At 41.4% G+C, this 19,210-nt stretch overlaps 1 long non-coding RNA gene and 1 pseudogene across 4 annotated transcripts in view; both read left to right on the forward strand.

Annotated features, from left to right (window-relative positions):
• Window positions 1-19,210, forward strand: part of LOC129475816 (uncharacterized) — a 91,372-nt gene that overhangs the window by 60,079 nt on the left and 12,083 nt on the right. The window lies entirely within an intron of this gene.
• LOC129475288 (large ribosomal subunit protein eL32-like) lies at window positions 35-12,091 on the forward strand (annotated as a pseudogene).

Here is a 19,210-nt window from a genome sequence, read left to right on the forward strand (position 1 = left end):
GGCTGGGGCTCAGAGCAGGCATCCTCTTTCATGGATGGCACTGCCTTTTGTGGGCACTGGAGATGAACAGACAGCCTACAACCCAGGCAGAACAGGACCAGGTAAGTTGCTCTACCTCCTGCTAGAAATACTCAGGAAGAGGCCACCCCAACCCCCCACCTCCACCCCCAACCCCCCCAGAAGTGCTGACAGCAACCAACCTGGACAAAGAACTGCAGCAGAGTATTTCCAAAATCACATGGTGGACCACATGGCCTCCTTTGACCCCTCCAGACCCACCCCACCCTTCTCCACCCACTCTCCGCTCCTAGAGGCGGGCCTGGATGAACTCCATCAAACGGTTCCTATGCCCTCTGCCTTCCAGTTGACCTTGGCTACCAGCAGGAGGTGGGAAACCGAAAGGAGAGAGGTCAGAGTATTTATTTCCCCCAAATACCTCTTTGAGAGCTGGCTGGCTGTGTCCCTGGACCAAAAGCCACAGCTCCTGTCAAGAGGCCCTCTTCACAGCATTTTCTCTCTCCAGTTTCCAGTGATTGCTTTCTCCTTCTGCTCCTTCTGGCCTGTGGTTTCCTTGTATCCTGATATTCCTTTGTAAATAGTCTCTTTATTAAACTCTTCTCAATTTACTCAATCTGAGGGTGCCATCTGTTTCCCGCCAGGACCTGGAATGATACAGATGGCTTGTCTGACAGGACCTATTGATGGAGAGTCCAAGAACCCCTTATTATTCTAGGCAGAGGTGGGGCAGCCTGCGTTTAGCTGGAGGTTACTAAAGGTGCATGAAATGAAACCAGGAACTTGAGCTCTTTGGGGGTGGGGACTGTCTTACTGGCTTTGCAACACCAGCGCTATGGCAAAGTCTGTCTTTTAGTAGAGGGCCTTCTAAGAGCAGATTTCCTCTCTCCAGTTCAGGAACACTTTTCTGTCTTAAAAGGGTCTCCTTCTCAAATGTTGATGTCCCTGAGAGGTTTTGCTTTGAATGGTTTTCCGCTAGGATCAAAACAATCAGTGAGTGGCCGGGCGCAGTGGCTCATGACTGTAATCCCAGCACTTTGGTCGAGGTGGGAGGATCACTTGAGGCCAGGAATTCGAGACCAGCCTGCTCAACATGGCGAGACCCTGTCCCTACAAAAACATAAGAAATTAACCAGGCTTGATGGTATTTATATATAAGTATATAAATATAGATAAATAGATAACTTGACAAAGACTGGAAGACATATGAAAATATGTTGGGGCATTGGGGTTAGAGAATAATTTTTTTCATTAAATTGTTAATTTCATGAAGTTATTCTTTTTTTTTTTTTTGAGACGGAGTCTCGCTCTGTCTCCCAGGCTGGAGTGCAGTGGCGCAATCTCGGCTCACTGCAAGCTCTGCCTCCCGGGTTCACGCCATTCTCCTGCCTCAGCCTCTCCGAGTAGCTGGGACTACAGGCGCCCGCCACCACGCCCGGCTAATTTTTTTGTATTTTTAGTAGAGACAGGGTTTCACCGTGGTCTCGATCTCCTGACCTCGTGATCCGCCCGCCTCGGCCTCCCAAAGTGCTGGGATTACAAGCGTGAGCCACCGCGCCCGGCCTCATGAAGTTATTCTTATGATACATGAAAGTGGAGGAAAAAACATAAAACAAGTATGTATATGAAATTGGGCAAAATACTATCTTATCAGCCTCCTTTCCCTCATCTATATACTAAGAGGATAAAGAGTCTCTTCCATTCCAATCCGTTCCAGGTAATACAAAATGTGATTCTAAACTCTTAAAATGAGTCGTATGTGGATACAGAGAATGAGGCAGAAAAAAAGACACAGGAGTTTTGATTATTTTAACATGTCCATAAAAATCAACAACTAGGAATAATTGTTTTTGTTCCCACTAGGGGCTGTGGTAAGTGAAGTTTTGTCTGTCTAGCTTGCTTTCTCAACCCCTCCTCTGGGTCACTTGAAGATCCCCTCCCTGACTCCACATGACTGTGATGGGTAGGTCAATCAGTGTTGTTTCCCGCCCTTGACATTTAGTGGTCAGAAGACTAAACCAGAGCCAATCAGATTCTTCTCTGAAATTGATGCATTGACAGGTGGACAAAGAAGATCCCTTTCTTCTGGGGCTGCCAAATCTTTCTGCCTGTTACTTGGGTGACCTTAGACAAATAGTTTAACTTCTTTGAGCCTAAATTTTCTCACCTTAAATGAAGTTAATAATACAATCTATTTCATAGGCATTTGTAAGAATCAAATGATATGAAGCATGAGAAAGCTTATTATAACTTTAATGTGTTTTATAATGTTATTAATAAATGTATTGTTATCAAACGTAAATAGAATTATATGATAAATTAATTCATTGTAAGGTGTTGGTCAATGACATCTTAAGACATTAAATCTCCCAGGGGTATTTACATGTTTTAAAGGGGCCCATTATATAAAGCACAAAGATAGAGAGCACTAATCTATACTGTCAGGAATTAGGATAGTGGTTAACTTTGCAGGGGTGGGGGGCTTGTGATGAGAGGGAACATAAGGAAGCTTCTGAAAGGTATTGGTTGTGTTCTGTTTCTTGATCTGCATTCTAGTTACATGGGTGTATTGTTGGTAAAGTTTCATTGTCCTGTATGCTTAAGATATGTGCCCTTTTCCATAAGTATTGTATGATTTAATAACAAGTCTTTAAAACTTGGAAATTTTGGCTTCCAAGAAGAAGTAGGCATACTTTTCCTTACTCCTCCTGCTAAGTACAATGAAAAACTCTAGACATTATATATGAAATAAACATAAGAAGACTTTGAAAGGAGGCACTCTCTTTGAAAGGAGGAGACTTTGAAGAAGATGGCACTTGGAAATATCAATAAATGTAGACTGAAAAAGGCCTAACAAAAACTGCTCTATCTGGCCAAAGGGCCAAGAAAGGAACAACACAAGAAAAGAGAAAACTTTTAGACAGAAACTGCTCTGCTCTGACTAAACACCACAGAAAAAAAAAAAAAAATGTAGCCCTATCCTCATTCATACCAGCAGAGGCCAAGTGGGGAGCTTAGAATTCCACTTGCCAGGCTATAGCAATGTGCCCTAACCCACCCACTGGGATATCTTCAGAGAAGGCCAAGTCTGGAGCCAGTACGTTTATCCCTGCTGGGTAGTGTTGAGGAAACCACATAGGCAACCTGTACTTCCAGCCCGCATCCTTCCTGCTTGGGCAGTATCAGAAGAAGCATAGTAGAAAGTCAGGACTTTCACCACTGCTCAGCAGTACTGATGCCATCCTCTCCCTGAGGTGTCAGTGGAGGCCTAGTGAGGAGCCTGAACTCCCACCCCACCCAGCAATAATAAAGAACACCCCCCGAGATGTCAACAGAGGCTGAATAGACTTTCTATGCTTACCTGGCAGTAATGAGGGGACACCCCACCCCCTTCCCTTGCCAATGTACTGTCCAAAAAGCCAGCTAAAACATCAGGTTTAAATAAGATACAGAGTCATAACATAATACCCAAAATTTCCAAGTTTCAATCAAAAATCACTCATTACACTAGAAATAAGGAAAATCTCAAACTGAATGAACAAAGATAATCTTTAGATGCCAACACTGAGATGAAACATGAGATAAAATTTTCTGACACAAATTTTAAAGCAGCCATCATAAAAATAATGCAATAAGCAATTACAAGCACACTTGACACAAATAAAATATAGAATAAATAAATAAATAGGCCGGGCTCAGTGGCTCACGCCTGTAATCCTAGCACTTTGGGAGGCCAAGGCAGGTGGATCATGAGGTCAGGAGACTGAGACCATCCTGGCTAACACGGTGAAACCCCGTCTCTACTAAAAGTACAAAAAATTAGCCGGGCGTGGTGGTGGGCGCCTGTTGTCCCAGCTACTCGGGAGGCTGGGGCAGGAGAATGGCATGAACCTGGGAGGCGGAGCTTGCAGTGAGCTGAGATCGCACCACTGCACTCCAGCCTGGGCGACAGAGCGAGACTCCATCTCAAAAAAAAAAAAAAATAATAAATAAAAAAATAAACAGCGCCTCAGGAACATGTAGGACTTTAACAAAAGATCTAGCATTGGTATTACTGAAGACCCAAAAGGAGAGGATAAAAAGGGTAGGGCTAAGAAAGTATTCAAAAAAATAATGGCTAAAAACACCCCAAATTTGGCAAAAGACGTAAACCTATAGATTCAAGAGGCTGAGTGAACTCTAAACAGAATAAACCCAAAGAAATTCAAACTAAGACACATATAATCAAACTTCTATAAACTAAAGACAAAGAAAAAATTATGAAGGCATCAAAAGAGAAATGACATCTTATGGCAGGAGAAAAACAACCGAATAACAAGATTTCACATTAGGAAACAGAGTAGAAGGAAGTGGCACAATATCTTTCAAGTACTAAAAGAAAAGAATTGTTAACCTGCATTTCTTTTCTTTTCTTTTTTTTTTTTTTTTTTGAGATGGAATCTTGCTCTGCCACCCAGGCTGGAGTGCAGTGGTGCAATCTCGGCTTACTGCAACCTCCGCCTCCCGGGTTCAAATGATTTTCCTGCCTCAGCCTCCCGAGTAGCTGGGACTACAGGTGCCCGCCACCACACCTGGATAATTTTTGTATTTTTAGTAGAGACGGGGTTTCACCATGTTGGCCAGGCTGGTCTCAAACTCCTGACCTCAAGTGATCCGCCCACCTCGGCCTCCCAAAGTGCTGGGATTACAGGTGTGAGCCACCGTGCCCAGCCTCAACCTGCGTTTCTATATCCAGTGAAAATATCCTTCAGGAATGAAGGGGAAATAAAGACATTCTCAAATATACGGAAACTAAGATAATTTGTTACCAGCGGATCTACTGTAAATAATGGCTAAAGGAAGTTCATTAAACAAAAAGGAAATGATAAAAGAAGTAACCTTGGAACATGAGAAAGGAAGAGAGAACATGACAAGCAAAAGATCTGGGTAAATACAATAGACTTTCCTTCTCCTCCTGGGTTTTATAAATCATATTTGACAGTTTAAGCAAAAAATATAACACTGATATAGTTTTAAATGGCTCTGGAAGAAATTTCAAGACAATTATATAAATGGGGGAGAATAAATAGACATAGAGGTAAGATTTCTACGCTTCACTCAAACTGGCGAAGTGATGACCCAAGTAGACCGTGATAGATATGTATGTACAATGTAATTCCTAGAGAAATCAATAAGAAAACAATATAAAGAGATACACTAAAGAACACTATAAATAAATCAATATGGAAAGCAGGAGAAAGAAAATAGAAAATGAAAAGGAGAAATAACAAACAGAAAACAAGAAATAAAGTAGCAAATATAATTATATTTAATGTAGATTGTCTAAATATACTACTTTGGCGGAGTGGATCAAAAAGCATGACCCAGCTATATACTGTCTATAAGAAACTTATTTACAATATAATGATAAAGGCAGATTGAAAGTAAAAGAATGGAAAAAGATATATAATACAAGCATTAATCACGACAAAATAGGAATAGCTCTATTAAATCAGATAAAGTAGACTGCAAAGAAAAGAAAGTTACCACAGACAGAAAAGGACATTATATAATGATAAATGGGTCAGTACACCAAAAGGACATAGCACTCCTAAAATGTGTTTGCACTAAGTAACAGAGCAGCAAAGTATGTGAATCAAGATCTGATAGAACTGAAAGGAGAAATATGCAAATTCACAATTAGAGACATCAACATCCCTCTCTCAACAACTGATAGTACAACTAGCCAGAAAATCAGCAAGGATATAGAAAAGCTCAACAATATCATCAACCAACAGGGTCTAATCAACATGTACAGAATACTCTACTCAACAAGAGCAGAATATACCTCAAGAATTTAGAAAAATGGGTCCTGGTAGTGGCTATAAGAAAAAAAATTTAGAAAAAGAAAAGCAAAATAAACCCAAACCAAGCAGAAGGAGATGCATAATAAAAATAAGAGCAGAAATCAATGAAATTGAAAATGGCAAAACAATAGAGAAAATCAATGAAACACAGAGCTTGCTCTTTGAAATCATCAATAAAATTGACAAATCTCTATCAAGATTGACAAAGAAAGAAAGAAAAAGATAAAATTACCAATATCAGAAATGAAATAGGGGCTATCACTATAGACCCTGCAGACATCAAAAGTAAAATAAGGGAATACTATGAACAACTCTACACATAAATTTGACAACTTAGAGGAAATAGACCAATTAATCAAAAATAACAAACTAAAACAACTCACCCAATATGAAATATATAGTTTGAATCCCTATATATTAAGGAAATTGAATTTGTAATTAAACTTCTCCCAAAAAAGAAATATCAGATGATTCCACTGGAAAATTCTACCAAATTTAAAAGAATTAAACTAATTCTAAACAATCTACTTTAGAAAATAGAAGAGGATGGAACACGTCTCAATTCATTTTATGAAGCTATTATCCCGGTAAGAAAACTAGACAAAGACAGTACAAAAAAAAGATATTACAGACCAATTTTCCTCATGAATATACATGCAGAAGTTCTTAACTAAATATTAGCAAATACAATTCAACAATATATAAAAAGAATTATACAACTTGATAAAGTAGACTTTATTCCTGGGGTGCAAGGCTGGTTCAATTTGCTAAAACTACTTAATAGAATTCACCATATTACTAAGCTAAAGAAGAAAACTGATGTGACCATATCAATTGATAAAGAAAAACATTTGACAAAATTCAATACCCACTTATGATAATCAGAAAACTCTTAGCAAATTAGGAATAGAGGAGAACTTTTTCAACTTGATAAAGAGCATCTACAAAAACCCTACAGTTAATATAATACTTAATGATAAAAGACTGAATGCTGGCCAGGCGTGGTGGCTCATGCCTGTAATCCCAGCACTTTGGGAAGGCGAGGTGGGCGGATCATGAGGCCAGGAGTTCAAGACCAGTCTGGCCAATATGGTGAAACCCTGTCTCTATTAAAAATACAAAAATTAGCCGGGCATGGTGGCACATGCCTGTAATCCCAGCTACTCAGGAGGCTGAGGCAGAAGAATCACTTGAACCCAGGAGGTGGAGGTTGCAGTGAGCCGAGATTGTGCCACTGCACTTCAGCCTGGGCAACAGAGCGAGACTCCATCTAAAAAACAACAAAACAACAAAAGACTGAATGCTTTCCACTTAGGATAGAGAAGAGGCCGAAAATGGCCACTCTCACTACTCATATTCAACATAGTACTGGAAGTTCTAGCCAGCACAATAAGGCAAGAAAAAGGAATATAAGGCATACGGATTGGAAATAATTCTTTCAAACTGTCCCTATTTGTTGATGGCATGGTAGTATATGTAGAAAATTCTAAGGGATTTACAAACAAAACAAAATGAAACAAAAACCTACTAGAACTGATAAGTGATTTCAGCAAAGACAGTGCTCAAGAATAACATTAAAAATCAATTGTATTTTTATATACTGGCAATGAACATGTGAACATTTTCACAATTGAAAATAAAATATCATTTAAAATAATTCAGAACAAAACATAACATTCTTCAAAGAAGACATATAGATGGCCAATAAGCACATGAAAAGATGCTCAATGTCATTAATCATTTGGGAAATGCAAATCAAAATTACAATGATATAACACCTCACACCTATTAGGGTGGCTACTATTTAAAAAAACAGAAAGTAGGGCTGGGTGCAGTGGCTCATGCCTGTAATCCCAGCACTTTTGGAGGCCAAAGCAGGTGGATCACCTGAGGTCAGGAGTTCAAGACCAGCCTGGCAAAACCCCATCTCTACTAAAAATACAAAAATTAGCCGGGCGTGGTGGCGTGCACCTATGGTCCCAGCTACACAGGAGGCAGAGGCAGGAGAATCACTTGAACCTGGGAGACGGAGGTTGCAGTGAGCCGAGATCACACCACTGCACTCCAGCCTGGGCAACAGAGGGAGACTCTGTCTCAAAAAAACAAAAACAAACAAACAGAAAGTAAAAGGTGTTGGTAAGGATGTGGAGAAATTGGAACCCTTATACACTGTTGGTGGGAATATAAAATGATACAGTCACTGTGGAAAACAGCATGGCAGTTCCTTTAAAAATTACAAATAGGATTGTCATGTGATTCAACAATTCCATTTCTGGGTATATACCCCAAAGAATTGAAAGCAGGGTCCTGAAGAGATATTTATATACCCATGTTTATAGCAGCATTATTCACAAATGCTAAAATGTGGAAGCAATCCATATGTCCATCATCAGATAGATGGGTAAGCAAAATGTGGTCTATCCATTACAGTGGAATATTATTCAGCCTTAAAAAGGAAGGAAATTCTGGCACATGCTACAACATGGATAAACATTGAAGACATTATGCTAAGTGAAATAAACCAGTTGTAAAAACACAAATACTATATGATTCCACTTATATGAGGTACTTAGAATAGTCAAAATCATAGAAAAATATAGTAGAATGGTAGCTGCCAGGGGCTGGGGGAATTGGGAAGTGGGGAGTTATGTTTAATAGGTATAGAGTTTCAGTTTTACATGATGAAAAGAATTACGGAGATGGAAAGTAATGATGGTTGCACAACATTATGAATATATTTAATGCTACTGAACTATACACTTAAAAATGTTTAAGGCCAGGCGCAGTGGCTCATGCCTGTTATCCCAGCACTTTGGGAGGCTGAGGCAAGTAGATCACTTGAGTCCAGGAGTTTGAGACCAGCCTGGGCAACATGACAAAACCCTGTCTCTACAAAAAAAAAAAATACAAAAATTAGCCAGGCATGGTGGTGTGTGCCTGTGGTCCCAGCTACTAGGTAGGCTGAGGTGGGAGGATAGCTTGAACCCAAGAGGTGGAGGTTGTATTGAGCTGTGATCGCACCACTGCACTCCAGCCTGGGCAACAGAGCAAGATCTTGTCTCAAAAAAAAAAAAAGGTTAAAATGATACATTTTATGTATATTTAAACATGATAAAAATGAAAAAAACATATATAGGACTTATATGGTAAAAACTACAAAAATGTTGATGAAAGAAACAAAATATTTAAATATCTGGAGAAATATACTATGTTCACGGATTGGAAGATTCAACATATACAGATTTAATTGATATACAGGTTTAATGCAAATACTACCAAATTCCCAGCAAGAATTTTTACAGATATACACAAGATTATTCTAAAATTTATATGGAAAGGTAAGGAACTAGACTAGTGAAAACAATTTTTTTTTTTTTTTTGAGATGGAGTTTTGCTCTTGTTGCTCAGGCTGGAGTGCAATGGCGTGATCTCAGCTCATTGCAACCTCTGCCTCCCGGGTTCAAGCAATTCTCCTACCTTAGCCTCCCAAGAAGCTGGGATTACAGGCATGTGCCACCACCTCTGGCTAACTTTTTGTATTTAGTAAAGACGGGGTTCCACCATGTTGGTCAGGCTGGTCTCGAACTCCTGACCTCAGGTGATCCACCCGCCTCAGCCTCCCAAAGTGCTGGGATTACAGACGTGAGCCACCACCCCCGGCCTCAATAAAAACAAAATTTAAAGAAGAATAAAGTGGGAGGAATTACTATACCCAATTTCAAGACTTATCATATAGCTACAGTAATTAGGACTGTGTGTTATTGGTGGAGGGAAAGACACATAGATCAATAGAATAGGACACAGAACCCATAAATAGACCCACACAAGTTTGGTGAAATGATCTTTGACAAAGGTGCGCAACAGCTAAATGGAGAAAATAAAGATTTCTCAACAAATGATGTTGGAGCAATTGGACATCCATAGGCAAAAAAATGAACCTTGACCTAAATCTTACTCTTTATGAACAACAATTAACTCAAGTGGATCACCAACTTAAATGTAATACATGAAATTAGAAAACCTTTAGAAAATAATGTAGGTGAAAATTGTTGGGGTTTAGGCAGAGGCAAAGGGATCTTAGACTTAACATTGAAAGCACAAGCCATAAGTGAAAAATTGATAAGTTGGACTTCATCAAAATTTAAAAATTTTCCTCTAGGAAAGACTCTGCTAAGAAGATGAAAAGACAAGCTACAAACTGGGAGAAAATACTTGTAAACCAATTATCCAACAAAGGACTGGTATGTGGAATCTATAAAGAACTCTGAAAACTCAATAGTTACAAAAAACAAACAAAAAAACAAACAAAAATCCTGACTGGACACGGTGGCTCATACCTGTAATCCTAGCACTTTGGGAGGCTGAGGTGGGAAAATCACTTAAGGCCAGGAGTTCAAGGAGTTCAAGACCAGTCTGGGCAACATAGGGAGACCTGGCCGGGCACGGTGGCTCACGCCTGTAATCCCAGCACTTTGGGAGGCTGAGGCAGCCAGATCACGAGGTCAGAAGATCGAGACCATCCTGGTTAACACAGTGAAACCCCGTCTCTAGTAAAAATACAAAAAAATTAGCTGGGCGTGGTGGCGGGTGCCTGTAGTCCCCGCTACTCGGGAGGCTGAGGCAGGAGAATGGCGTGAACCTGGGAGGTGGAGCTTGCAGTGAGCCGAGATCGCGCCATTGCACTCCTGCCTGGGCGACAGAGAGAGACTCCACCTCCAAAAAAAAAAAAAAACATAGGGAGACCCTATCTCTACAAAAAATTTTAAAAAAATCAGGTATGCTGGTGCGCACTGTAGTCCAGATACTCAGGAGGCAACGACAGGAGGATTGCTTGAGCCCAGAAGGTCAAAGCTCCTGCACTCCAGCCCGGGTGACAGAATGAGACCCTGTTTCTAAAAAAAAAAAAAAAGAAAAGAAAAGAAAAAGAAAATGAAAGAAAGAAAAGGCTATATACTGTATGATTCCATTTCTGTAACTTTCTTGACAAAATCGTCGAAGTGGATAACAGATTAGTGGTTGCCAGGGATCAAGGTGAGATAGGCGAGGAGTATAGCCATAAAAGGGCAACATGAGGGAATCCTTGTGATGACGGAAATGTTCTGTACCTGTACTGACAATGTAATAGTGTCAATATCCTGCTTGTGTTATTGTACTAAAGTTTTGCAAGATATTACCATTGGGGAAATTGGGTAAAGGATAGATGGAAATGTCTCTATACTTTTTCTTACAGCTGCATGTGAAATCTATAATTATCTCAAAATAAAATGCTTAATTAATTTATTATTTTATTTATTTATTTAGAGACAGAGTTTTGCTCTTGTTGCCCAGGCTGGAGTGCGGTGGTGCAATCTCAGCTCACTGCAACCTCTGCCTCCTGGGTTCAAGCATTTCTCCTGCCTCAGCCTCCCGAGTAGCTGGGATTACAGGTGTTTGGCCACCATGCCTGGCCTAATTTTTTTTTTTTTTTGTATTTTCAGTAAAGACGGGATTTCACCATGTTGGCCAGGCTGGTCTCAAACTCCTGATCTCAGGTGATCAGCCTGCCTTAGCCTCCCAAAGTGCTGGGATTACAGGCGTGATAAAATGCTTAATTTAAAAAGTAATGGGCCTGGCATGGTGGCTCACACATGTAATCCCAGGAGGATCATTCGAGCCTAGGAGGTCGAGGCTGTAGTGAGCCATGATCGTGCCACCGCACTGCAGCCTGGGCAATGGAGCAAGACTCTGTCTCAAAAAATAAAACAATAAAATAAAATAGTAGAGGATATTCTCTCTTCCTCAGCGCTGCCTACAGAGGTGGCAGCCATCTCCTCCTTGGCATCACAGCTGCCCTCAGACCCCTTGTGAAACTCAAGATTGTCAAAAAGAGAACCAAGAAGTTCATCCTGTACCAGTCAGACTGATAGGTCAAAATCAAGCCTAACTGGCAGAAATCCAGAGGTATTGACAATAGGGTTTGTAGAAGGTTCAAGAGCCAGATCTTGATGCCCAACGTTGGTTATGGGAGCAACAAAAAAACAAAGCACATGCTGCCCAGTGTTTTCCGGAAATTCCTGGTCCATGACATCAAGGAACTGGAAGTGCTGATGATGTGCAACAAATCTTACTGTGCTAAGATCGCTCACAATGTTTCCTCCAAAAACTGCAAGGCCATCGTGGAAAGGGCAGCCCAGCTGGCCATCAGAGTCACCAACCTCAATGCCATACTGCGCAGCAAAGAAAATGAATAGGCGGCTCATGTGCATGTTTTGTGTTTAAAGAAAACCATAAAAAGTGCCAAAAAAAAAAAAAAAAATAGTAGAGGGGGCCTGGCATGGCATCTCACGCCTGTAATCCCAGTACTTTGGGAGGCCGAGGCAGGCGGATCACCTGAGGTCAGGAGTTTGAGATCAGTCTGGCCAACATGGCGAAACCTCATCTCTACTAAAAACACAAAAATTAGCCAGGCGTGGTGGTGCACACCTGTAATCCCAGCTATTCGGGAGACTGAGGCAGGAGAATCTCTTGAACTCAGGAGGCAGAGGTTGCAGTGAGCCAAGATTGCACCACTGCACTCCAGCCTGGGTGACAAAGTGAGACTCTGTCTCAAAAAAAAAAAAAAAATAAAAAGAATAGTAGAGGGGCTCCTAAAGAGCAAAAAACCTGTAAGACTAAGAGGAAAAGCATCTAATGGTGGGACTTCAGGCATGGTGACAAGTCACTAGAAAAGGGAGAGAGATACACCCTTTGCCACTTTCTTCAAAGTCAATCCTGGCACCTAATATAGAGAGATGTTAGTATTTACCTATGATTGATTTAAGGAAGATTCTTCCCCTATTACCCTCCGTAAAATTTGCAGTCATCATTGATAAAGACAAGACAAGAGTTTGACTCTTAGCCTCAAACATAAAGGACTTCAAAATCTTATTTGGTGCACTATTTGTGTGTTTATGTAATTTAACTATAAGTGACTTACATATTTAAAAAATTACCACAATTTTGATCTGCACCAGAAAGGAATTTGCAGCTGAAAATAATCTGTTCCTACCTAGGTAAATTTTGAAAATATCTAAATTTTCTTAGTGAGAAAACATCCGTGGTCTCAGATGTGGTTATGGGATAATGGTCTCCCAATGACTCATAAAATACTTCTCTTGGGAAAATACCTCTAGCATTACAAATAGGGTTGCAAATCTAAAAAGACAAATTTCATTAAGGCAGGAGATTTTTCTGGGCATGCTATGTAACTCCTGTTGTGGTGATCTGGTGGAAAGGTTGGTGGAAAAGTGGGGGCTGGAGGGAAGGGGATGGACAGGAGAGACCCTTAAAGAGAGACCCTTGAAACCAGTATCTGTTGAGAGACTCTTGAAACCAGTATCTGTTGAGAGACTCTTGAAACTAGTATCTGTTGTTGGTATCTCTAAGAAGTTTAGGAAATATACCTTAAGATGAGAAGGAATTGTACTAAAATGTAGTCATTCAGATTCTAAAGAGGACTGTGTGAGGACAAAAAAATCCAGGGAAAATACACTTTAAAGACATGATCATAAAGAGAGTGGCATTAATGGATCATTGTGGGCCCCCTTCAAGATTATGTATTCAGAGGCAGAAGAGAGGGAGGAGGGGCCAGGAAGTTACTGGTGTGGTTGGCACTCATGGGTTATTGTTGTCTACAGGTTCTGAATCCTACCCTAGCAATGCTGACCACTCTTCATAGGATGGCTAAGACAGGAACAGCCAGTGCCTGGGGTAGGCAGCTGACAGCCACCTGGTAAAATGATTTGGTCTTTAGAAGAATATGGATATGCAGCCAGGTGCAGTGGCTCACACCTGTAATCCCAGCACTTTGGGAGGCCGAGATGGGCTGATCTCTTGAGGCCAGGAGTTTGAGACTAGCCTGACCAACACGGCGAAACCACATCTCTACTAAAAATATAAAAATTAGCCAGGCATGGTGGCACACGCCTGTGATTCCAGCTACTCGGGAGGCAGAGGTTGCAGTGCAGTGAGCCAAGATCATGCCACTGCATTCCAGCCTGAAGCACAAAGCAGGACTCCGTCTCAAAAAAAAAAAAAGTATGGATATGCAACCAGCAACCAGGAAACTGAGGCAGAGTCTAGCCAAGAACCAAATAGGGGAGGTGCTGGTGCACACAAGGATGGGGAATGGCTTTTGTGGGGCCCTGAACTAGGGACAATAGCCAGGTCATCTGTACTCCAGGCTGAAGCCAAGGGCTGAGCAAAGCTGGGCTCAGGAACAAATGAAGGTGTGGTAGGCAAAATTCTCCTGCGTTAGTCTGTTTTGTGTTGTTATAAAGGAATACCTGAGGCTGGATAATTTACAAAGAAAAGAGATTTATTTTGGCTCACAGTTCTGTAGGCTATATAAGAAGCATGGTGCCAGCATCTGCATCTGGTGAGGCCTCAGGAAGCTTCCGCTCATGGCAGAAGGGGAAGAGGCAGCAGGTGTATCAAAAAGCAAGAGACAGAGCAAGAGAAAGGGAAAGAGGTGCCAGACTCTCTAAACAACCAGCTCTTATGTGAACTCATAGCTTGAGAACTCACTCATTACTGTGTAGAGGGCATCAAGCCATTTCATGAGGGATCCTGTCCCCATGACCCGAACACCTCCCACTAGGCCCCACCTCCAACACTGGGGGTCACTTTTTTTTTTTTTTTTTGAGACAGAGTCTCACTCTGTCACCTAGGCTGGAGTGCAGTAGCACAATCTCAGCACTCACTGCAACCTCTGCCTCCCGGGTTCAAGCAATTCTCCTGCCTCAGCCTCCTGAGTAGCTGGGATTACAGGTGCCCACCACCACAGATGGCTAATTTTTGTATTTTTAGTAGAGATGGGGTTTTGCCATGTTGGTCAGGCTGGTCTCAAACTCCAAAACTCAGGTGATCCTCCTGCCTTGGCCTCCAAAAGTGCTGGGATTACAGGCGTGAGCCACTGTGCCTGGCCTGGGGGTCACATTTCAACATGAGATGTGGAGGGGACAAATATACAAACTATATCAACCCCAAAATTCCTGCCCCCTAGCATACATACTCTGTATCATTCCCTCCTTTTGAGTATGGGTAGGATCTGTGGATATGATGGGATAATTTTGCAGTATCTATCAAAATTACAGGAGCATATGATCTCGATCTTTGACCCAGTAAGTTCACTTCTAGGAATTTACTCCACAGATATATTAGCAGACATGGGAAATTATTTATGCACAACGTTTTCCATTTGAACATTCACCTACCTATTCATTCATTCAATACATGTATATTGTTAGTAATTTTAAAAGGTTGGAAACAACCTAAATATCAGTCAATAAGGATGATTAAATACATTACTGCACAATGGAATACCACATAGCTAGAACAAAATAAAGAACAAGGAAACTCTGTATGTATCAATTTGGAAAGATCTCCAATACATTTTTAAGGGAAAAAAGCATGATGCGGAATAGAGCATACATTGCACTAAAAGGAGGGGATTGGGGATGTATATTTATATTTGTTCATACCAGCATTAAAAAATCTCTGGGCTGGGTGTGGTGGCTCATGCCTATAATCCCAGTACTTTGGGAGGCCGAGGCTGGTGGATTGCTTGAGTCCAGGGGTTCAAGACCAGCCTGGGCAATATGGTGAAACCCAGTCTCTACTAAAAATACAAAAATATTAGCCAGGTGTGGTGGTGCGCACTTGTAGTCCCAGCTACTCAGAAGGCTGAAGTGGGAGAATCACCTGAGCCAAGGAATTTGAGGCTACGGTGAGCCAAGATCATGCCACTGCATTCCAGTCTGGGCAACCAGAGTGAGACTCTGAAAGATTATAGTCACTGGCTATTTGGGGAAGATGGGGACTGGGCAGATGGGGCAGGCCTTAGAGGGAGATGTTTCACTGTATATCTGGTTATACTCTTTATGTATGGATCATTTTGAACTATCAGCTAAATAAAATGTTAAATGCATGTATTTTAAAATTAAAACATTTTAAAAGAGGTTTTGTCCCAATAGAGTTAGGGAGCCACATGATCTTTGTAGCATTACCTTCTCAGTTTTTGTTTTGTTTTGTTTTGGTTTGTTTGCTGTGTGAGACCAGGATGTCAGCAAAAGAAAGAGGCCCTTTCTCCCCTCACCGCCCACCTCCATTTGGATTTTGCAGCCTGAGCACTGTCCTCTAATGGAGCCACTACTTACCTTTCCCACTTCAGCTCCCTAGGGAGAACTGAAGGGCTGCTTTCCCAGAAGCCACCAAGGCTCTCTAGCTGCACCCCCAGAGCCACTGCTGGCAGCTGAGATTCCCCTGGGAGGTGAGAATCTGTGCGTCTTCCTAACCACCAGGCCCCAACCATCTGGGAACACTTGAGTTCAAATAACCCAACCAGTCCTGTCCTGCAGGTCTCGATGCCCTTAAGCAGAGCTAAGATCCACCTGGAATGTATCAGCGTTAGTATCAGTACTAGTTGTTGACACATGGAGTCCATTCTGACGGGCTGGTGCCTGTCCTCTACCAGTTGTTAAGTATTTTGGCTATCACTTCTGTCCTCTGTTGCCATGCCTCGCACTTCAACCCCTCCTACATTCCTCCCCTGGGCTTCCTCCCCTAGTCCTGCCTTTCGCTGCTGATTGCCTTTGGTATCAGACAGGGGCCCAGTAAGCAACAGATGGCACACCCAAATTGGGTAATTTGAGAAGAATGTAATAAGGGACTGTTTAGGAAAGTGTGGGCAGGGTATAGGGAAACCACTAGGGATAGGGCAGTACCCCGGGGCAAGGGGAGGGACCAGTAATAGAGAGGGATGGGTGAAGAAAGCTCTGGTGTGAGCTGAGACCCCTGGCTGGTTGCTGGAGGCAGACAGTTCACTATTATTCATCAGTGAGAAAACCTGGGAAATTAAAAACCCCCAATCTCCCTCTCTTTCCTCCCTTCCATCTCCTATAGGTATCCCATTTTCCAAACCCAACAGAGGGCACAGGAGCCCATTGAACCATTCTATCCGTAGAGGCCAGCCTCCCAGGCACAGAACATGGTGGGAAGGGGTGGAGAGTGGATCTGGAGGGGCAAATGAAATGTATTTAGCCCCCCTCCCATAATATTTTAGAAAAACTTTATCATGAAAAAAATTCAAACATATTTTAAAAACAGAATAGTATAATGAACCCCAAATACCCACCATCCAGCTTCAACAATGATTATTTGAGAGCCAATCATCTCATTTTATCTATATTCTCACTCACTCTTACCTCTTTATTATTTTGCAGCAAATGCTGGGCTTCACATCATTTAATGTCAATAATTCGTATGCATCTCTAAAAGATAAGGATTCTTTTTAAACCATAACACCATTAGCACGGCAAAAAAGCAAAAAATAATAATGATAAAATAAAAATAATTCCTTAATATTATCAAATGTCTAATCAATGTTAAATTTCCAATTGTCCAATAAACATTACGTATGGCTTTTTAAAAAACAATGTGTTTGCTTAAATCAAAACCCAAATAAGGGCAAATCCTTGCAATTGGTTCATATATCTTTTGAATCTCTTTTAAATCCACAGGGTCCCCCTCTATCTTTTTCTTGCAATTTATTTATTTTTATTTATTTATTTATTTTTGAGACGGAGTCTCACTCTGTCGCCCAGACTGGAGTGCAGTGGTGCAATCTTGGCTCACTGCAAGCTCCACCTCCCGGGTTCACGCCATTCTCCTGCCTCAGCCTCCAGAGTAGCTGGGACTACAGGCGCCTGCCACCATGCCCAGCTAATTTTTTTGTATTTTTTTTTTTTAGTAGGGACAGGGTTTCACCGTGTTAGCCAGGATGGTCTTGATCTCCTGACCTCATGATCCGTCCACCTTGGCCTCCCAAAGTGCTGGGATTACAGGCGTGAGCCACTGTGCCCGGCCTCTCTTGCAATTTATTGTCGAAGAAAACAAAACATTTGTCCTGTAGCATTTCCCATGGTCTAGATTTTGTTGATTGTATTCCCATAGTCTAGGACAAGCTGGTCCAACCCACACCCCATGGGCTGCATGCAACCCAGGATGGCTTTGAATGTGGCCCCATACAAATTCGTAAACTTTCTTAAAACATTATAAGATTTTTTGGCAATTTTTTTTTTTTAGCTCATCAGCTATCGTTAGTGTTAGTGTATTTTATGTATGGCCCCAAACAATTCTTCTTCTTCCAATGTGGCCCAGGGAAGCCAAAACATTGGAACATGCTCTTTCCTGGTAGTATAACATGCTCTTTCCTCTGTATTTCCTGTAGTTTATATTTGGCTCTGGAGGTGGTATCAGATTCAGGTCCAATTTTTATGATTACTTCATAGATGATTGTGTGTTCTTCCTTCAGGATGCACCAAAAGTCTGGTTGACAATTTTTTTGTGAAGTTAGCAGTCATGATGGTTGATCCGTAGATTCATTAATTCATTTGAGGTTGCAAAGTGATGACATTCAGATTTATTATTTCTTCTTCATGTATTAACAACTATTTTGCATCTTGGTGTTTGCTTTTTCAATTCCCAATACCTCATGGAACTCCCTCATGTCACCTAGTATTATCCTAATTCATCCTTTTTAATGGCTGTGTAATATTCACGTTGTGGATATACCATCATTTATTTAACCATTCTCCTATTGACAGCCTTTCACTTGGCATCCAGTTTTTTGCAACTACAAACAATACTGCAATAAAACGTCCTTTTATATATGTCCTTACTAGCACTTTCATTCCTATGGAATAGATTCCCAGGAGTGAGTTTGCTGGGTAAGCAGAATATTTTATTTATTCATGTATCTATCTATCTATCTATCTATCTATCTATCTATCTATCTATCTATCATCTATCTATCTATCTATCTAGTAGAGAAGATGTCTTTTCATATTTCCCAGGCTGGTCTTGAACTCCTGGGCTCAAGCCATCCTCCCACCTCAGCATCCTAAAGTGTTGAGATTACAAGCATGAGCCACTGTGCTTGGCCCAGGATATTTTATTTGTTTATTTATTTATTAATTTATTTATTTTTATTTATTTTTGAGACGGAGTCTTGCTCTGTCACCCAGGCTGGAGTGCAGTGGTGTGATCTCAGCTCACTGCAACCTCCGTCTCCAGGGTTCACGTGATTCTCCTGCCTCAGCCTCCCAGGTAGCTGGGATTACAGGCGCCCACCACCATACCCGGCTAATTTTTTGTATTTTTAGTAGAGACAGGGTTTCATCATGTTGGCCAAGCTGGTCTCAAACTCCTGACCTCAAGTGATCCACCCTCCTTGGCCTCCCAAAGTGCTGAGATTACAGGCTTGAGCCACTGCGCCCGGCCGGCCCAGTATATTTTAATATTAACAGATATTACCAGATTACTTTCTTTTT

Source organism: Symphalangus syndactylus, chromosome X (assembly GCF_028878055.3).
Source record: "Symphalangus syndactylus isolate Jambi chromosome X, NHGRI_mSymSyn1-v2.1_pri, whole genome shotgun sequence".
In the NCBI taxonomy this organism is placed as follows: domain Eukaryota; kingdom Metazoa; phylum Chordata; class Mammalia; order Primates; family Hylobatidae; genus Symphalangus; species Symphalangus syndactylus.